The following is a 17,977-nucleotide window of genomic DNA, read 5'->3' on the forward strand; positions in this document are numbered from 1 at the left end:
GCAAATGTAGGTAATGGAATTCAAAGCAGCTGGTTTTACCTTTGACAAGAGCTGTATTGCAGAAGGATCTGATCTTTCCTACTGGTAAAAGTCAAGTGTAAAAGTGACAAAAGCTGCACCTTTCAGCGGACCATTCCAGTGAAGTCAATGACAATGGTTGCGTGAACTTGCACTGTGGCATTGGACGTGAATGTTGTTTGATTACAACAACATTTAACACAGCCTGTGCTGTGCCTGGCATGAAAGTCATCCACGTTGAGACAGTGCCATTTCAAATTCAGAGTTTTCATAAAACACGCTCACCACTATAAGGTTATTTGACGAGCTGGCATGGCGGCAGACACACAGAGTATATCTTCTTTTTTTAATTACAATGTTTGTGACGGCGGGCTATAAACAATCACCTCTGCAATCAAACATAGCGGCGTCAACATGGGTGCGTTGTACATTTTCAAACCTGAAAAACTAAATTATTCATGATATTTGCATCATTATTGTCACAAAAATCAAGTGAACACAGGTGTAGAATAATATAACAGCCGCCAGATAGAAACGTAAGGCTGCAGTCTGCAGCAGTCTGATTATTTGCATCGCATTTGACACACAGGTAATAAAACACAAGCCTTCTGTTAAATGCAAATTCATACAAAGAATTATCTTGGAGTTCAATAATTTGCCCTATGGGTTACATTAGTCTTGCCTTGATTCCTACCATACCAATATTTCTGATGGTACTCAACAAAAATCTAATTTGCAACCCTGATTCTATATATTGCATGTGTCTACAAACCGTGCGTATTGTCTGCTACATCAACACTGCAGATGCAAATAGCCCCGTCACTGAGTCATTCTGTATTGCCTATTTGCATGCAGGAAAACTGGCCGCGTGTGGTAGACAGCCTGTCAGACAGAAAAGGCATACAAATAGTGAAAACATGAATAGACCCCCAATCACCTCATTCAGCGTTTTCCACGAATGTGTATGTGAAATCAAAAAGAGAACTGCAACGCTGAAGCTAAAGACTCAAGCAACGCGACAGTACTATTTGTAAGATACAGCACTTGGAGGCCGTTTTATTGCTTGTGCTGTGGTCAAGTGAGGTGCACCAAGCTCAATTCCACCACAACAATGGCAAAGAGGGCCGCAGAGACAAAACAGGGCTATCCCTGCTCTTTAACCCTTTTACTGCTGGCCTGACAGTCGCCTGGGGCAATGGAGATGACAAATGGGGAATGTTACACACCTAGCATATGGTGGGTCTTATATAAGTCAGATTTTTTAAAGAAAAAAAAACAAAACAAATAAAAAAAATTAAAAAAAAACAATAGATGTGCAGCAAGCTCCCGGGCATCTATCTAGGGGCGCATGGAGTGTTGTTTCCAGACCAGAACGAGGCAGCCGGTAGCTTTGCCTCAGCCTCTTCTCTCAGTGAAATACGCCGGCGTGTGCTCTTTATGTCCTTGCATCCCGGCCCCTCCTTCCCTGCCTCCCTCGCTCGCTTCCCTTCTCCCTCGCTTTCTCCCTCTCATGCAGCATGGACATGGCTACTGCACATTTGCAAGTGAATTACACTTTTTGTCGGGATTTTATTGTGCGCATGAATCGCCAAAAATGAGGAAAAGAGTGTGAGAGCGAGAGGGCGCTCCAGCATTGGCTCGTTTCTTTTCTTCTTGCCGTAATCCCAAGGAGGATAAGCTGGAAAGTACACAGAGAGGAAGTGCCACAGACCTCGGGTTCTGCACATCGGAACGGTACATTCCGACATATCAGCTAATCATGAGCATGCACCGAGACAGAAATTAAAGTAAATTTAAATGAATACAAAAATACATGTCAGAGATGCAAGACATTTATTATAAATGTATGAATGAGAAGTCTCAAATCATAATACTCAAAATATGATGTCAAACAAGCCACAATCTGACTAAATCAGTTAAGGTGCTATTTGTATTCGTGTCCATGAATTTTGAGGGTACAGTATGTGAAATTATATTAATTACAGTATATCTGTTTCACATTATCACTTGCATGCATTGAGCTTCCAGAGGGTCGGAAAAACACACACGTCACAATTTCTCCCCATGGTAATGTGATGCTAGGGGACCTCACTGTAAATTAGTGATCAGGTAAAAAAAAAAAAAATGACACCATGATTGCCTGAATTGCAAATCACAAAGCTGCATTTCCCTATTTATATCCCCATACAAAATAGGTCACTAAAGGTCTCTCTTGACAATTAGCTAACTTTTGCTGAAAAAGACATTTTTTAAAATACATTTAAAAAAAATACATACTACAAGAGCACATATAGTATATCTTCCATATTTCCAGTACAGTTTGGTTACACAACACACATTTCCCAGGCACCGATAAACAATGCCGGTGCGGTTATCACTCTGCAGAGAACAGTAACATAAAGGAAGAGGAAGAGGATGACAAAGGAATAGGGGAGGATAAAAAGGCGGCGTATGTGTCGTCAGAGTCACAGGCCAGAGGGGCCCATGTATTGTTCCCGGGCTCAGGACGGCGAGGGAAAGGCGACCTGTCTAAGCGTCCTCCATATTTTATGCATTCTGTCTTTTGTGATGATAAGCGCCAGCACGAAGGGTGGAATGCTGGCCTCCAGGGTGCAAAAGAGGGGTGGGCTTATGCGATGTGGTTATGCTGCCTCGTTTTTTTTTTTTTTGTTGGTTTTTTTTTTTAATGCAGGCCTTCGAGCCCATTTCGTAGACCACTGTGTAATGGTGTTGTCTAATGATGCCAATCTTTACTTTTATCCAGCGACACTCCAAGCCCAAGCTGGCCGTTGCAACCCGAAATAGGATGTAGCCTCTATGCTACACACACACACACACACACGCACACATACGCGCTCTCTCTCTCTCTCTCTCTCTCTCTCTCTCTTTTTCCCTCTTTCTCTTTCTTTCTCTCTCTTGCTCTCTGTCACATTCTACCATGCTGCCACTTTCGAACAGGTATGGATCATACATACATATACATACATACATACATACATACATATATATATATATATATATATATATATATATATATATATATATATATATATATATATATATATATATATATATATATATATATATATACTGTATATAATAATGTGAGTATAATATAATGTGAGCATGCAACCTTATTGTAGGTTGAGTGATTCATCGGGATAAAAACACACGTTTCTTTTATGTTTGTTTTTGTTTTTTTAAATCAAAAAACATTTATTTAAATAGGGGGAAAGTCTAAAAAGGCATCGCAAGGAATTCTTGACAAATGTGTTTCATGTTTAAAATAATGCAAACCAGTCTTAATGCAGCTGCACAAACACTCCCCTTTTGAGTCGTAAATCTAGGTGTCCTGTGGTGATTTCACCATGATTGTTAACACGATAACATATTGGGAAAAACTAACCACAGAAAAAAAAAACTCTGCCAGAGTTGCTTCTAAAAGGATGTCACTGACAAAGTGTGTGTGCGTGTGTGTGTGTGTGTGTGTGGGGGGGGGGGGGGGGGGGGGGTAGAGGAGAGAGAGAGGAATTTGGAAGAAGCCTGAAGAAGAAATGAAGTCTGTTTGGACACTGGCATTCAGGATACAACAGAGAGGACACACACATACACACACACACACACACACACACACACACACACCTGAGAGAGATGTCATCCCACCATCCTTTTCCCTCCTCCAGCCTCAACACTGCTGCTAAGCCGAGGTCCTGCCTACCGCCAGCTCCCTTTCTGATAGCGTGACACGCTGCGCCGCCTCAGCTGCAGGACAAGTAACTGGAAGAACTGGTCCTTATACCGCGTTTGGCCTTGTGTATTCAAAATCACCGGGTCAGATTCAAACGGCCGCCTGGGTCCACGGCGCGCTCATCACTCACATGCGCATTTGCCTTTATGGAGGAAGCATCCACACAATAAGCGTGACAAATATGTTCCCATTTGACATTTTTAACAATTTCACATCTGGGTAATGAGCATTTATTGTTCTGTACGAGGGCCTTAGCCTAGTGCTCAACCAAAGAGGACTCCCCTGGCTGAGTACATGTCAGTGAGCTCCCCTGCTGGGCAAGTACCCGCCAACAAGAAGGTGGGAGGTAAAGAGGGAGCTACAGTATTTGGAGACACACACTGAGGAGCAGATAGCTGGCGCGGAAGGGAAGGAAAGGGAGAGAAAGGAAGGGAAAGGGTTACCACTGCAAGGGGCGGCTATCTCCCTTGGTTCGGTGCTACAGACATACAGCGCAATAAAAACAAAACAAAAAAAAAGCCTATCTATAGCCTTTACTGGTGTTCGGCTATTCCCCGAACACACAAATACACCGAGACGTGGAGGGGAAAAAAAGCTCTTGTGTGATGTACTGATATACGTACTAGCATCTACTCACATCAAAATGACAAATGATTCCAAGAGCAAAGACACACACACAATGTGTGCACTCACTTTAATCAACACTAGTCATGTTCAATCAGCAAATTCAAAAAGGCATATTCTTATTATATTCATCTTTTCGGGAAAAAAAAAAATCTATTCACGATCTGTAACACATTAATGTGACATTTTTCTTGTTTGTTTGATTTTTTTGTTTGTTTTGTTTTTAGAGAAAGAAATGGGAAATTTGCTGCAATTAAAATTATAATTCAATTTAAATTGCCTTACAAAAAAAGAGTACAGCAAAAATTATTATAATTATAATTTCCACATTGCATGAAAAGAAGAAAATATTTTTAATTCTATTTAACTAAAGGCAAAACATAGGATAAGTCATGATTGCAAAATGAAAATGGCACCTTTACAATTTTTTTTATAAATGTCATCTTCTTTAGCTACATGTCGTATTTAACCCCTTGAAAGCCAGCAAGTAACAAAAAACAAACAAAACACAAACACACACACACTAACTCACACACACACTCGGCCCATCGTGCCACAATACTAGCGGTGGATTTTATAGGGTTTATAATCTTCTGACAATATGGCAAAGATAAAAGAGAAGATACAGCTGATGGAAATATTTCCATTTGTGTGTTTTGTAAGAAAATGGGAGATGAGGAAGACAAGGAAAAGGAGGAGGAGCAGGAAGAGGAAGAGGAGTGTGACGGGGGAGGAAGGCTGATCACTTGAACTCTACCTGCATGCACAGAGTCATGCTCGCATCACTGCGGTGCAGGCATACACAGATCTGCCGGCGAGCAAAAATTGCAAACTTACCAAAGCACCACAGATTTCAACTAATGTTAAGAGTAAAGGAAAAAGAATAAATATGACTTTCAATCTCAATGTTTCCACTCTGAGAGGTAGAGATGTGTTTATCTGACCTTTTCTCCTGATACCTCCTCTATGGCCCATGGCTATCTGACCTCTACCACCCCTAAAACTCCCTCAAACCCCCACGAACCATTTTTTTCTCCCCACACACGCACATACATATACATATACATATATATATATATATATATATATATATATATATATATATATATATATATATATATATATATATATATATAGCACCTTTTTTGTAGCTCAATCATTTTCACTCTTGCCTCAATTGCATAGCCTTACATCTTGCCACTCTCAAGTACCGATGTGTTTTGCTCTGTCTGCCACCCCCCACTACCCAAAAAACAACATCGCCCTATTCCTAGCTACAACACCCCACACATACACACCACCGCCACCCCCAAGCTCTGACATAGTCCCACGGCTGTTTGGTGGAGGGGGTTTCCTCTCCCTGCTTTTTTATCTGTGCACTCGCTCTGTGACCCTTGTTCCCCTTGTTCCTTGCTGTCTGACCTACAACCCCCCCCCCACCCCACCCACCCCACCCCAAACACACACCATCCTCACTCCCTCTGTGTAAAATAGCTACGGCACTGCTGAATAATCCTCACTCGCCATCAACCAAAACGGACTTTTTTTCTTCTTAAATTTTACAGAATTCATATTAACAGGGTTTTAAGCTAAGGTTATTTATTTTTCGTAAATAAATTCTGGCTTTTCCTCCAAAACATTAAGCCTGCTAAATGCTTTTAAAATGTGACGACCACAATGTCAAGTTTCCATTCCCGATGTCTATAAGACCATGGGAGCGGGCCAATGTTTTGTTTCCAGTCCTCCTGGAGGTCTACGGCCAAGTACTTGCAGTGCACGCAGGGGAACCAACCATGCAAGTCGCCTGAGAGCCTGTGTGCACTTTGCAGGGCTGCTTGGTTGGCGGTCCCGCCTGATCCGCTGGCTGCTGTCATGAAGGAGAACCGGGGGCTCCTTTTTTTCATAGCCGGCTCGCACGCACTCACTTGCACGTCACGTGTACGCGCGCACACACACGCAGGATCGATTTGCACGGGACTTGGTCTGGGCACGACTGAGAATCGACTTTAAAAAAATAATACAAGGCTCGAAAGAAGCAAAGAGCCGGGGCAGAGAGAGGGAGCTGTGCCGAGTTTGGATGAAGCCGAGGGGGTGAAAAGAGTGGCCGTGAGTCGTGGCGGAGGGTTCGCAAAAAAAAAGAAAAAAAAAGATTCCAGGAGAAAGGATCTCCCATATCAACATCACCGAAGCTCTACCATCCTACAGCCACGCTTTAAAAACATATAAATCAATATTTTTGCCACCAAATGCGAGAACTGCGAGGTCCGCGAAAGAGTCGCCGGACCCACGCGGAGCCAACAGGCTGGACTTGGAGCTCCTTCCCAGGGCTGCGCTCGGTGACGAGCCGCCGCTGCCTGACCCCCGCGAATCCCGTCCAAAACCGTCTATCGACCCCCGTGATCCCCCTCTATCGCAGCAAAAAGCCCGAATCTGCTTCCAAATCGTTTCTTTTTTTTCCTCGTTCCGAAGGATCCGCTTGTCGCCGAAGAGGAAAGGACGATCGCTGATGGGAACACAGGTAACGAAAGAACGCGCCTTCCAGGCAGCCCCAAAACCTCGAATAAAGCTCAAAACTTGCATGAAACGAGCCTTCCTTGCACCCGGAACGCAGGTTTTGTACAGAGGGGGGGACCAGCTCCGCTACAAGTCCACCGCCATGTAGGAGGAAAGCGGCTGAGAGAGAATAGGATCGCGCAGCAACAACAACACAAAAAGGGAGACAAAGTTGAAACTTACAATTTGCCGCTTTGTGATGTTCGCTTTTTAATCCAGTAGCGAGACGATGGAGCTAAAGATCCCATCAAGGCGAGAAGAGTCCCCTTTCGGTCAGTTTGCGCTCGGGGGTGGCCGGAAAAAAAGAAAGATCATTGTTGTTGCCGAGTGCTTGGCTGGGAAAAAGGGGCGCAAGTAGGTAGCGATTAGTTGTTAAAGGCGATATCAAAAATAATTTGGATGCAAAGCAGCCGAGTCCGGAGTTGGAGGCGCGCGAGGAAGAGGTGAAAGTGAGATCTGATGATTGGGGGAAGAAAAAACTCTTTGGATCTTTATTCCTGCTAATTAGTTTCCTGCGAGAAAAAAATGGCTGTGATTAATTCAGTGCGCATGTGCTTCATTACACAGGCACGAAGGGAAGGGCTAATTAGCCGCCTTGTGGATCAATAAGATTCAGCAGAGGAGAGCCGGCGGAGGGAGGGCGAGGAGGAGGGAGGAAGAGGAGGGAGGGAGGATGGATAGATACAAGGAAGGGCGAGAAAAAGAGGAAAGTAATGATCAGGAATAGAAAATATGGAATTAAGAGAGGCGGGAAGTAAGAGTTTGATTAGTGAAAGCGAACGCTGGCTGGCCGCCGAACTCCACGCCGCTTGCGAAGCTTCACTTGCACTCGCTTTGCTCTGCCCCAAACACACTTTTTTCCTCGCCGTTCGAAAGCACTTGTGACATATTGTTTGTTAATACTTTTAGCGCGTGTTTTGCACTTCATCCGCACACCTAAAGCGGACGTGTGGTGGAGGTTTATTTTAGTTCTTTTCCCCTTCCCTGCGAGTTCGCGATGATTCGTCACTGTACAATTGAACAGCTTTAAAAAAGTAAGAAAAAAATGCAGGGAGAAAGTATTGCTATTTAAATTAATGCAAAGGCTCTTTTCTAAATAAAGTATTAATTACACACGCTGACACGAAGACAGTATACAGGGTAATTTGGTGCAAAAGTGCATTCGTAATGAAAGCGCTAAATGTGAGTTGATAAATACAATCATGTGAATTTGTCATTCAGAGGTGCACTTGTAGGAAATGCCGTTGCATAGGCATACAGTATTTAATTCACACAACTCTGGGAATGTTAGTGAAGCTTAAGAAACAATGCAAAATGCATTTGAACTTATATACCTGGATAATAAACAGGGATTCTTTTATTATCATGGCATTACAAAATTGAATGAATTTGTAAGAGATGTGTCGCTACGCATAGACACGTAAATAAGTGTAAGTCGGTCTTTTAAAATAATTATTATTACGTCACTGACGAGGGGCGTACATTTTCAAATATTTCGGAGTTCAATGGAGATTCCTAAAAGCATGCTTTTGTATTTTGGGTGCCAATATTGCACTCTGATTTTTATTATTTATTTTGTTGCGGTTTAATGCATTAAAATTGTTCACTTGTAAAAAAAAAAAAACAAAAAAAAAACAAAACATCTTTGCATAGAAGAGGACATCTCGCTTTTGGGGCAAGCGTCAGGCGTGTATGGAAGGATAGATTTGATATAGGGACAAAAAGTATGTTATTGTGACACCTATTGTGAACAAATGTGTCAATGCATTCCTTTTTAATAACTAGAAAAGGGAAGGACAAATAATTTTACGATGCTATATTTACATTTTGGAAATGGCAATACTCGTGTGTATGAGTAATATATACAGTATACCCCCTCCTCTCTTGTATAATAAAGCATGTATTTTTTTATACCCACTGTCCTCTGTGTCTATATTGCATAAACATACAGTGAATGCATTGATGCTGTTTCTGATTCTGTGTTCTATATACACTCAGTCCAGAAAGTCCAGGAGCCAGCTTGAAGTGATCACATAAGGTGCCATGTTTACGGAAACAATGTGGATGAGCTACAGTCTGCTGTAATGCATTCCAGCACAGGTCAGATCATAGATATATAATGCCTAGGGTTAGTCCAAACACGACTTACATGACATCGAAAGAATTGTTTTAAACACATCAAGTGAAAAGCGGTGGAGGACACTATTTTATATTTACTTAATACGCGGACCCCCCCACACACACCCACAACAGCTAAAATATATGCTGCGTTGCATCCTGAATTTCAAGCACACTTGCCATCCGCAAGTTGAGGCATGCAACGATACCTGCTTTTAAAGAAGAAAACACTTACACACAAGCTCGCGCTAACACACACATACACACACACACACACACACACACGCACACGTGCATGGTTTCCACTTCTTTGGCAGAGTGCAGGAATCTGGAGGATTTGCGACATGTCTGCTCTCTCGGGAAGAAGACATTGTAAAAATGAATAGGTTGAAAATAGCGTGCGAGGGGCTAGGAGATAATAAAAGAGAGGCTGTTGTAATATGAGGCTTGCATGGAGGCAGTCCTGCAAAACTCGTCTGTGCAAATGCGGAGTTGACCAAATCTGTATATGCAAAAAGGCCAGAGTGACATTAGTCTATCATCATCATGTGGGGCGGGGGTCCAGGGGGACGGGACCCTTCATGGTTTTAGGGCCTCTCTGAAAAGGTTTTTTTTTTTTTTTTTTTTTTTTTTTTTAAAGTGTGTGGGGGGGCTGCTTTTGTGTGAGCATGCATTCAATTGCGCCTCTCTGTGGGAAGGGTAAGCGTCCACGTGCCAGCTTCAATAGAAGCCTCATCCACCAGTGGCATTGCAAACATCGAACAGTGAACACAACCTGTGGTGATAAAACAGCTTGTGGATACACGATGCAACACTCAAATATGGGGCACGTGAAGGCAAAAAAAAAAAAATAGACGTAAATTTGTCATTGTTATTATGTGCATTTTCTATATGCGTGCGTCTGAAGGGCACAACTCTAACCACAAACAAAGCGCGAAAGGGAAAGCGAGGGAATGAGCAGGGGCAAGTGTTTAGGGATCGAAGATTCAACCGAGTTCAGACATATACCTTTCTTTTCAGGACGATTATTTTTTTTAACCTGCTTAGTTTCGAGGAATGTCATTGTAAGATGTGCGATCATTTGGTAAACATAAGAGCATCAGACGTCTATCTGTAAGATGGGTATAGTAATTTAAAACAGTTTCAAAATAGAAACACAACAAATGAACCCTATGGGCTTAAGATGGAACAGCAACTATTTTTTTAAAATGTCATCTAAATGTAAGTTTTGTATCTGACGCATGAAGTTGATGAAAATACACCCTGAAAGGTGCTATATTGGAAATGCTAGTTGATATAATTCAATATGCAAGGTGACACAATCACATTATGATTCATTTTGACGTTGAAATATTATTTATAAATTGTTGTGATTGTATTCAAATGTATCGTTAAATACGCTCTGCATTGTTTACTTTTTGTATGCTTTGTTTGTTGACGAAAAGTGTTTGAGTGCCGTGCATCATGAACATGCTGACCCATCACGTGAGGAGGGGTCGTGTTCTCCTCACTTGCACTTGGGCAGGCAAGCCAGGTGCAATGGGAGCGCCCTCTTATGTTCAGCCGGACCCACAGGGACCGTGCAGCATGACGGCAGCTCTACCGGAGGCAAGTCCACGGACTTACGCACTTGAGTCTGACATAGGAGCGGGCCGGCCTGATTCTGTGTGGCTTTTAGGATAATACGACAACAATAACATCCATGAAAGCGTGAAGGCATGACGTATAGGCTACAAGTCGAAAAAGAATGACCACATGCAGCACTCTTCTGTTATCTATCGTTAATGGTAGAACTCTACAATTCACATTTTGTAAATGCATTATTTTCAGGACTTAAACAAAAGGCAAATTGAATTAAATATACATCATTTTTTCAGTCCGTTAATTAAAAGGATGCAATTCAGATTAACCTTAAGAAATGTTGCTTTTTGAAGTTCTTTTTCAATTTGTAAGAGGATGAAATAAACATGTTCGTTTGATTTTATTGTTGTCTTTTTTCTTGCCTATGATAAACCGAAATGAAATGAACACACGTTTTGTTTTATTTTTTTTCTCCCAAATAATTAAGGCTTTGTACTCGTCACCATGACTACTCGTTTAACATAATATTTTGAGGTAAGGATGTGTTAAGTTTTTATTCAAAACGTCTGATTTATTTTATTTGAGAGAGGATGCATAAGACTTGGAAATCAGTGCGGTGTGTGGGTGTTCTTTGTCCAGCCATATTTTTATTTGTTAGGTCCTCTCATATATATCGTAATTTATAATTTCCTTGATTTCACTGTATATAATATGCCATTGTTTTATTTATTAACAAATAGAACGTTACTCTTTATCGACTGGCAATTCGTTTATTTTGTATCGATGCTAATCTGAATACGTTATGAAAATCAAAATTATGTTGGATAAAGAAGTTAGTACGTATGTGCATTTTTTTTAAATCAAAATGATATCTTGAACTATTTCCCAAAATGGTTCTGATGCATGACAGCATATACACAAATGTGCAGCTTCAAGGGAGAAATCAGAATGTGTGTCCTACTGTTGTGTTAACAATTCGATTTTTCGTTAAAAAAAAAAAAAAAAAAAAACAAGTGGCCGTCTGGTCAGTCTGCCTCATTTACATAAGAAACAGGAGCCATATCAATTCATCTCTCTACATCTATTTGTCCCGTCCTATTAATGCCCCATGCATAATTCAACAACATTTTGAAAGTAGGACTAACATTATATATAATTTTTTTTTCTTTTAAAATAGAACAATCCGTCCTAATTTTATTTTAAGTACGGTTATGCAACTATTTAAAACAAAATATGGCTGGAAGTGGCAAGTGCTGTTTTATTTGAAATACAATGGCATACTAAACAAAAAAAAAAAAGCGAAGAAAAAAATATACATTAATACGCACAGCTTAATTTATGTTTATGTGTGTGAGCGTGTGTGGGCGTGTGTTTTGTGTTTGTATGTGCGTGTGTGTGTGTGTGTGTGTGTGTGTGTTCCTGGGCGTGTACGTATGCGCGTGCACGCCTTCGTATGGGGGTTAGCGCTGTTGTCCGATTTCAAATAAGAAAGTTTATTTGAAGAAATTACGCTAGATTTGATGTATTTCTTGTTCCATAAAATAATATGAATGTACATAAAACACAGAATGTGCGCGTGTTTGCGCGTGAACCCCCAATTCAACAATATCGCATCTCCCCCACATGTTTCAATATCAGAGAAACGTCTGAAAATTGCTGTAAATTTTTTTTTGGTTTTATTTGTTTTTCGTCCTTTTTGTACAATACAACGAAGGCCTTTGTCGTGTTTTTTTTTTTTGCGAGCTGCAAACTATCAGATCTCAGTTAGCGTTCACGGATTAAAAACACACACACATACACACACACACACACGCACACACACACACACACACACACACAAACCAGGCCAAAAATGAGACATCCTTTAAATTAAATGCATGTGAATATTTAAGAACCATTCGATATGAATAAATATGAATTATTATTCCTGAGTAATACAAGGACGCGAAGAAGCCCTGCAAGCTGCAGACCGGGTTGAGACTGAACTTGACTCGTGTACTTTTTTATGCGCTTGGGAGAGGTTCACTGAGAAGGAGGGATCCCAGATCAGAGCCATATGAGCCCTCCAGGCAGGAGCAACACTCGCTGCTGGTAAGTCGACCCAAACAGAACAGAAGATAATCACAGCGCACAATGCCAAAGCCATTAAAATGCCCCTCTGCTCTTGAATATACAAACTTAAAACAAGTAATGTTCCTTCATGTCAAGTAGCCTGCCCGCACTCCCAACTTCTCAAAAAAACAAAAAGAAAACCCAAAAAACATGATGAGATGAAAGTTGACATGTGGAAGAGATGCATGAGACAAATACAGATCAAGGATTATTGCCAGTGGTCAAATCCAAATTTTGCATCACAGCCTAGACACCATTGTCACTGTGATCAAAATATCAAACAAAAGACGTTCTGGATTTGGTTGAAAATGTGTTTGTGAAATGTGAACAGAAAGCTGTTTTAATACAGAGCCAATTCAGAAAAAGCGTGGTTAAAATACAACTAACTAAGAAGATGGTGTGGACAAAAAGTGTGCAGATATGTAGCAAACTAGAATAGCTATTAAAGTAGAGTTATCCAGATTTGGGCTTAGTTTGGATTGACCAATATAGTGGTCACAGGCACAAGCTAGCCCCCAAGGGCATGTTAGTATCCCTCAACCATGTTAGAAAACAGCTAACCTGCATAAAGAAGATGCTCTCAGATCACCGCTGGTGACCCTCAGCTAGACAGTCGGTCCAACATCATACAGTAGTCACTATAATGGGGCTTGGATTTATTTAAAAAGAAAAAAAGAAACACCCTGCAGAAAATTGATAGACATCTTATTTTTTACATTGTAATAATAAAAAAAAAAAACTTAAAATGGTTGAAATAAGCTTAATTAAGGAGGTCAGGTGGGCATGCAGCTAGCGACAGTAGTTGAGTGAAGCTAGACTGGGCGCTCAGCATAATACTGAAATAATTTTGGTGAAATTGTAAACTAAAATTGGCTTTATAAAATGTATGCACAGAGCTTTAAATGTGGGGTGATGGTTAGGGTTAGCCTGCTAAACAGATAACAAGATGAATGGCTAGCAAGTTAGCTAGCTAGCTTGACCGATACTCTAGCTAGACAGACAGAGAGTTAGTAAGCATTGCTTGTGTGCAGGAAGGTGAGCCCACCCAAACACTGACGTAGTGGGTGGACAGGGTCACTGGGAGCCGCTGTCATTCAAGTTGGCTTACCCTCAGTCAAGAGGCCCCCATCATTTCCAGGGACCTGTAAAACCTTGTGATTATTGGAGCTGTTCCATTTTTAGGTGTTAGCTCATTAAAAGCAGTAAAAAAAAAAGGTGTTTACTTTTGCACGACACATGTGCACACACAGACACACACATGCACATAAGCACACACCTGATATCAAAAACTTTGAAGAGTACATTTGGATGATGCACTGTAGGTATAATGCTGACATGTATAGAATTTTAAAAATAGAATGCAGAACAAGAATAATTAAATACGCCAGTTTATCAGTGATGATGGTACAAGTGAGCCGCGCCATAAGAAACCATAACCAAATATGTAAATATTTCGAATAGCACATCATACTTTACTTCCATATCTTTAAATATAAAAATAGAGAACCTTTAAATATAAAAATAAAGAACACAGCTCTGAATCTCCATTAAGGCATAATGCAGCAAATTTGATTCATAACACTTTTTGCTTTGTTTTGACTCACTTAATTAGCCTGTAATGCGAAAAGAGACAGGCAATTTTTTTTCAACCAATCAGGGGTGAGCGGTGTGTTTAGCCCCACCCTCAACAAGTCCACTTTTTTAAAAATGCTGGCCTTTAGGTTTGATAGCTTAAGAAACTTTACAATGAACAAAAAAATTAAACGAACTAAATGGTATTAATTTTAGGAGGAATCCCCACATTTCCAAATTATACTACTTTTAGTCATTTGAAAAAATAATGTGTGTGTGTGTGTGTGTGTGTGTGTGTATGTGTACTTATACAATACTGTATATCTTGCTCAATCTTGCTTGAGTTACTGAACATTAATAATTAAAAAACGATTATTTCTTATTATACCAATAAATACAGGATAGTGTTATCGCCCCATAATTTATTTAATTGCTAAAAATGCTATTATGTTCATAGAAGTAGAACTGGACCTAAAACCAATTCAGTTTGAACCCAAACGTTCAAATAAACGGAACCACTTGAAGGACAAACAGTTTCTGGATACTGGCAGTCAGAGGTACCTGCGCATTGCAGCTACAGTAAAAAGAAAATAATGTTTTCTGGTTAACTACTGACCCAGTTCCTTTGGTAGAAATTGAAGTAGCCTGTACATTGTGTTTGGTTGTGTCTAACAGGAGGCACAAGTGTTTTGGGGTTATCAAAACACAGCTCGATGGTAGCAAGCCTGCCATGTAGGCTCCTTTCTGCTCGGCTTCACAGTGTCAACACACATTCAGAAACGTGTGACGGCCAGACGTTCAGGGCAGTGCACGAGCACTTTTAATTCTGTCAAATATGTGGCGTGTCGAATAAATTGCGACGTTCACACGCACAGTATTAACAAGCCGAACCACCACATTGTTTTGATGCTCGCAAAAAGATATCAACACGAAAAATAGTCTTTGGATTCCGAAAAGGTCACACCCCCTGTGGTCAAATGACAGTGATGTGATATTCTGCTTGAGAGCTCAGAGGATAAAACGGCGGGCATGAGATCACACCAAACACATGACACTCAAAAACCAAACTAGTCGCGCTTCTCTCCGACGTGTAATTTGCACTTGAATATAATCCGTCAAAATATACCACCGTTTCTAATTTTGAAGATGCTAGACGTAATCATTTTAAAATGTCATGTAAACAAGTGGACAATATTTTACCTGATTTAAAATACATTGTGACATTTGTCTGAAAAATGTTACTTTTTCTTGAGAGGACAATGAAATTGAATGTAAAAAATGATTTGGCCACCAGGGGCAATATATTAAAGAAATAGAGGAAAAACAAAAAAGGAGTTTCTCAACTACTACAATATAAGTGACTCGGTCAACATCTGCAATAATGTTTTTTATTCAGAAAGAAATGCTAGCTAAGCCCGCTACGGTGCATATAGTTATATATTTGGTACACATTTATGTTGGTGCCTTATTTATGTTCAAATATAGATTAAAGTGACACTGTAAGATTTGGCTAGGGACAGCAGGAGGAGGAGTATTTATTGCTGCATCTACCATAATGCCCATAGAACACCCACATGGACATGCGAAAAAAAACTACCAGGGACTATGTGTAATTTAGGGGCATTACGGTAAACACAGCAATAAACACTTCTCCTCTTGCTGTCCGTAGCTATGAAAGACATGGCGACCCCCCCTTGTCATATATATGATAATAACGAGACCTACGATTACATTAAAAACATACTGTTGGTCATTAGGAACACATTTTTTTGCCAATTTTTGAAATTTATAAGCATTTAGTTCATTCATTTTTAATGAAAAAGGGTATAAATCTTACACACTGTCACTTTAAGAGGTTATAACACTGCCCAGCAGATGCTATTTGTTACTGGTTATATGACATTTCTCATTATGTGTTAGCATTAAAAAGTGAACTTTTAGGACACAGTTATGTGGTTATTTTACACGCATTTCTCAATCGTTTTATGTTAAGCTTGACCACGTAAAATTCGACTCCGTAGATCTAAAATATAAGTTGCAAGAAATCAGTCATGTATGTTTACAGTTGTCTTGCATTTTTTTTCTTGTATGAGCAAAAACATTCAGAAATGTACATACATACAGAATTTGATTTCATGTGCGAGATGGCCACAGTTAAAAGAGTTAAGAGGGATCCAACCATACTGGCAATTGTGTAAAGATATTGTTTTTAAATACGGCATTATGCTGTGTTTTCACAAAACTACAAAATGTTTGACTGTGCTCAGTGACTTTAACATGATATGTGATCGTGACAAAAAAACACAAATCAAAAAAAGATTTTAATTTGTCATTTTATATTTAATATATATCTATCTATCTATCTATCTATCTATCTATCTATCTATCTATCTATCTATCTATCTATCTATCTATCTATCTATATATATATATATATATATATATATATATATATATATATATATATATATATATATATATATATATATATAATGTTTTTGGATGTGCACGAATATATCTCCTTGGGAAGAAAAATGGAGGTACAGGGTTGGGTCACAGGAAACGGGTTTTACCTTGGTCTGTTTAGAATTGTAAATGTATCGCATAGGCCATGCTGTCAAATTATATATATCTTTCATGTATGAAATCATGCATGTCTTTTCCTTGAAAAGGGGGAGGGCTGCCACAAAGGGAGAGAGCCCTCATGCAGGAGAACAGTGTGCAACCCTCATGAAAAATAAGCAAGTGTCGAAGCCCTGGGCGAGGAGCGCGCCTCCATCAGCACACAGGCCAGGGAGGGGAAACACAACCCAACACACACAAACACACGCACACCTACACACACACTCGCACACACTCACACAGAAACTTTCTCCGCTCCCAACTCCTGCTGTATAACAACTGCCTTGTTGTGACACAGCAGACCCATGTGAGCGCTCTAAGAAAATAAATACCCAAAATGACGATGTTAATTCGCTCCATCAGAACAAATACCCCGTATTCAAGAATTTCAAGCATCTTATTTTTCACCTCATCAAAATGTCTTGTCTAAAGACACACAGCAAGACAGAGAAGCCTCTTAATTTGTTTATAGCCTCAGCTCAATTCAGTTAGACAAATTTTATCAAATGACTTTGAGCTACTGAGAACAAAAGAACAAAGCTTTTTTTCATACTGGATTGATAAATCAAGTCAAATCATTGCCTGCAAACTAGCAACAATCATAACTTTGTATTAGGAAAAAAAAAATCAATATACATGCGCTAGTTCTGGTCACTTGCAAAGTTTTAGTCACATAAGTAAACATGTGCTGGCAGCCAATGAAATGACTTAGATCAGACGCAGAAGTAGCCTGAGAGTGAAATTGAGTGAAATCAATTTTGCTGGTCACTGAGAATGGAAATACGCATTTCATGTGCTATGATACCCCAAAAAATGTACATAACGATCAGAAGGTGTAACTTTTGGATTTTACCAAATTCAAACCATTGTGTATTTTGTGTGTTTACATAAATGAAACACATCTCATCCTCTCATCTGTCCACAAACTAGTTGGAAGATTATTTGTCACGCTTGCAACCCCTCAAAAAATGTGCCATGCGCTTACACATTGGCACATCAAATCACATCACATCACATAACAGGAAGAAT

At 40.0% G+C, this 17,977-nt stretch overlaps 1 protein-coding gene and 2 long non-coding RNA genes across 3 annotated transcripts in view; 2 read left to right on the forward strand and 1 right to left on the reverse strand.

The window, feature by feature from the left end:
- The window catches only part of zfhx3b (zinc finger homeobox 3b), a 154,735-nt gene extending 147,111 nt beyond the window's left edge, over positions 1–7,624 (reverse strand). The window contains exon 1 of the mRNA XM_088412590.1: positions 7,127–7,624. The gene's annotated coding sequence lies outside the window, so the exon portion shown is untranslated. The remainder of the gene's footprint in view (positions 1–7,126) is intronic.
- On the forward strand, positions 1,562–5,296 carry LOC148424842 (uncharacterized). The gene is made up of 2 exons (XR_015865454.1): positions 1,562–1,752; positions 5,054–5,296. It is a non-coding gene; the product is annotated as an uncharacterized LOC148424842 (long non-coding RNA).
- Positions 5,871–11,045, forward strand: LOC148424843 (uncharacterized). Its single transcript, XR_015865320.1, has 2 exons — positions 5,871–6,908; positions 8,942–11,045. It is a non-coding gene; the product is annotated as an uncharacterized LOC148424843 (long non-coding RNA).
- The last annotated feature ends 6,932 nt before the right edge of the window (positions 11,046–17,977 follow it).

The sequence above is a fragment of the Hippichthys cyanospilos genome, chromosome 4, assembly GCF_059441005.1.
Source record: "Hippichthys cyanospilos isolate Australia breed blue-spotted pipefish chromosome 4, RoL_Hcya_1.0, whole genome shotgun sequence".
Taxonomy (NCBI): domain Eukaryota; kingdom Metazoa; phylum Chordata; class Actinopteri; order Syngnathiformes; family Syngnathidae; genus Hippichthys; species Hippichthys cyanospilos.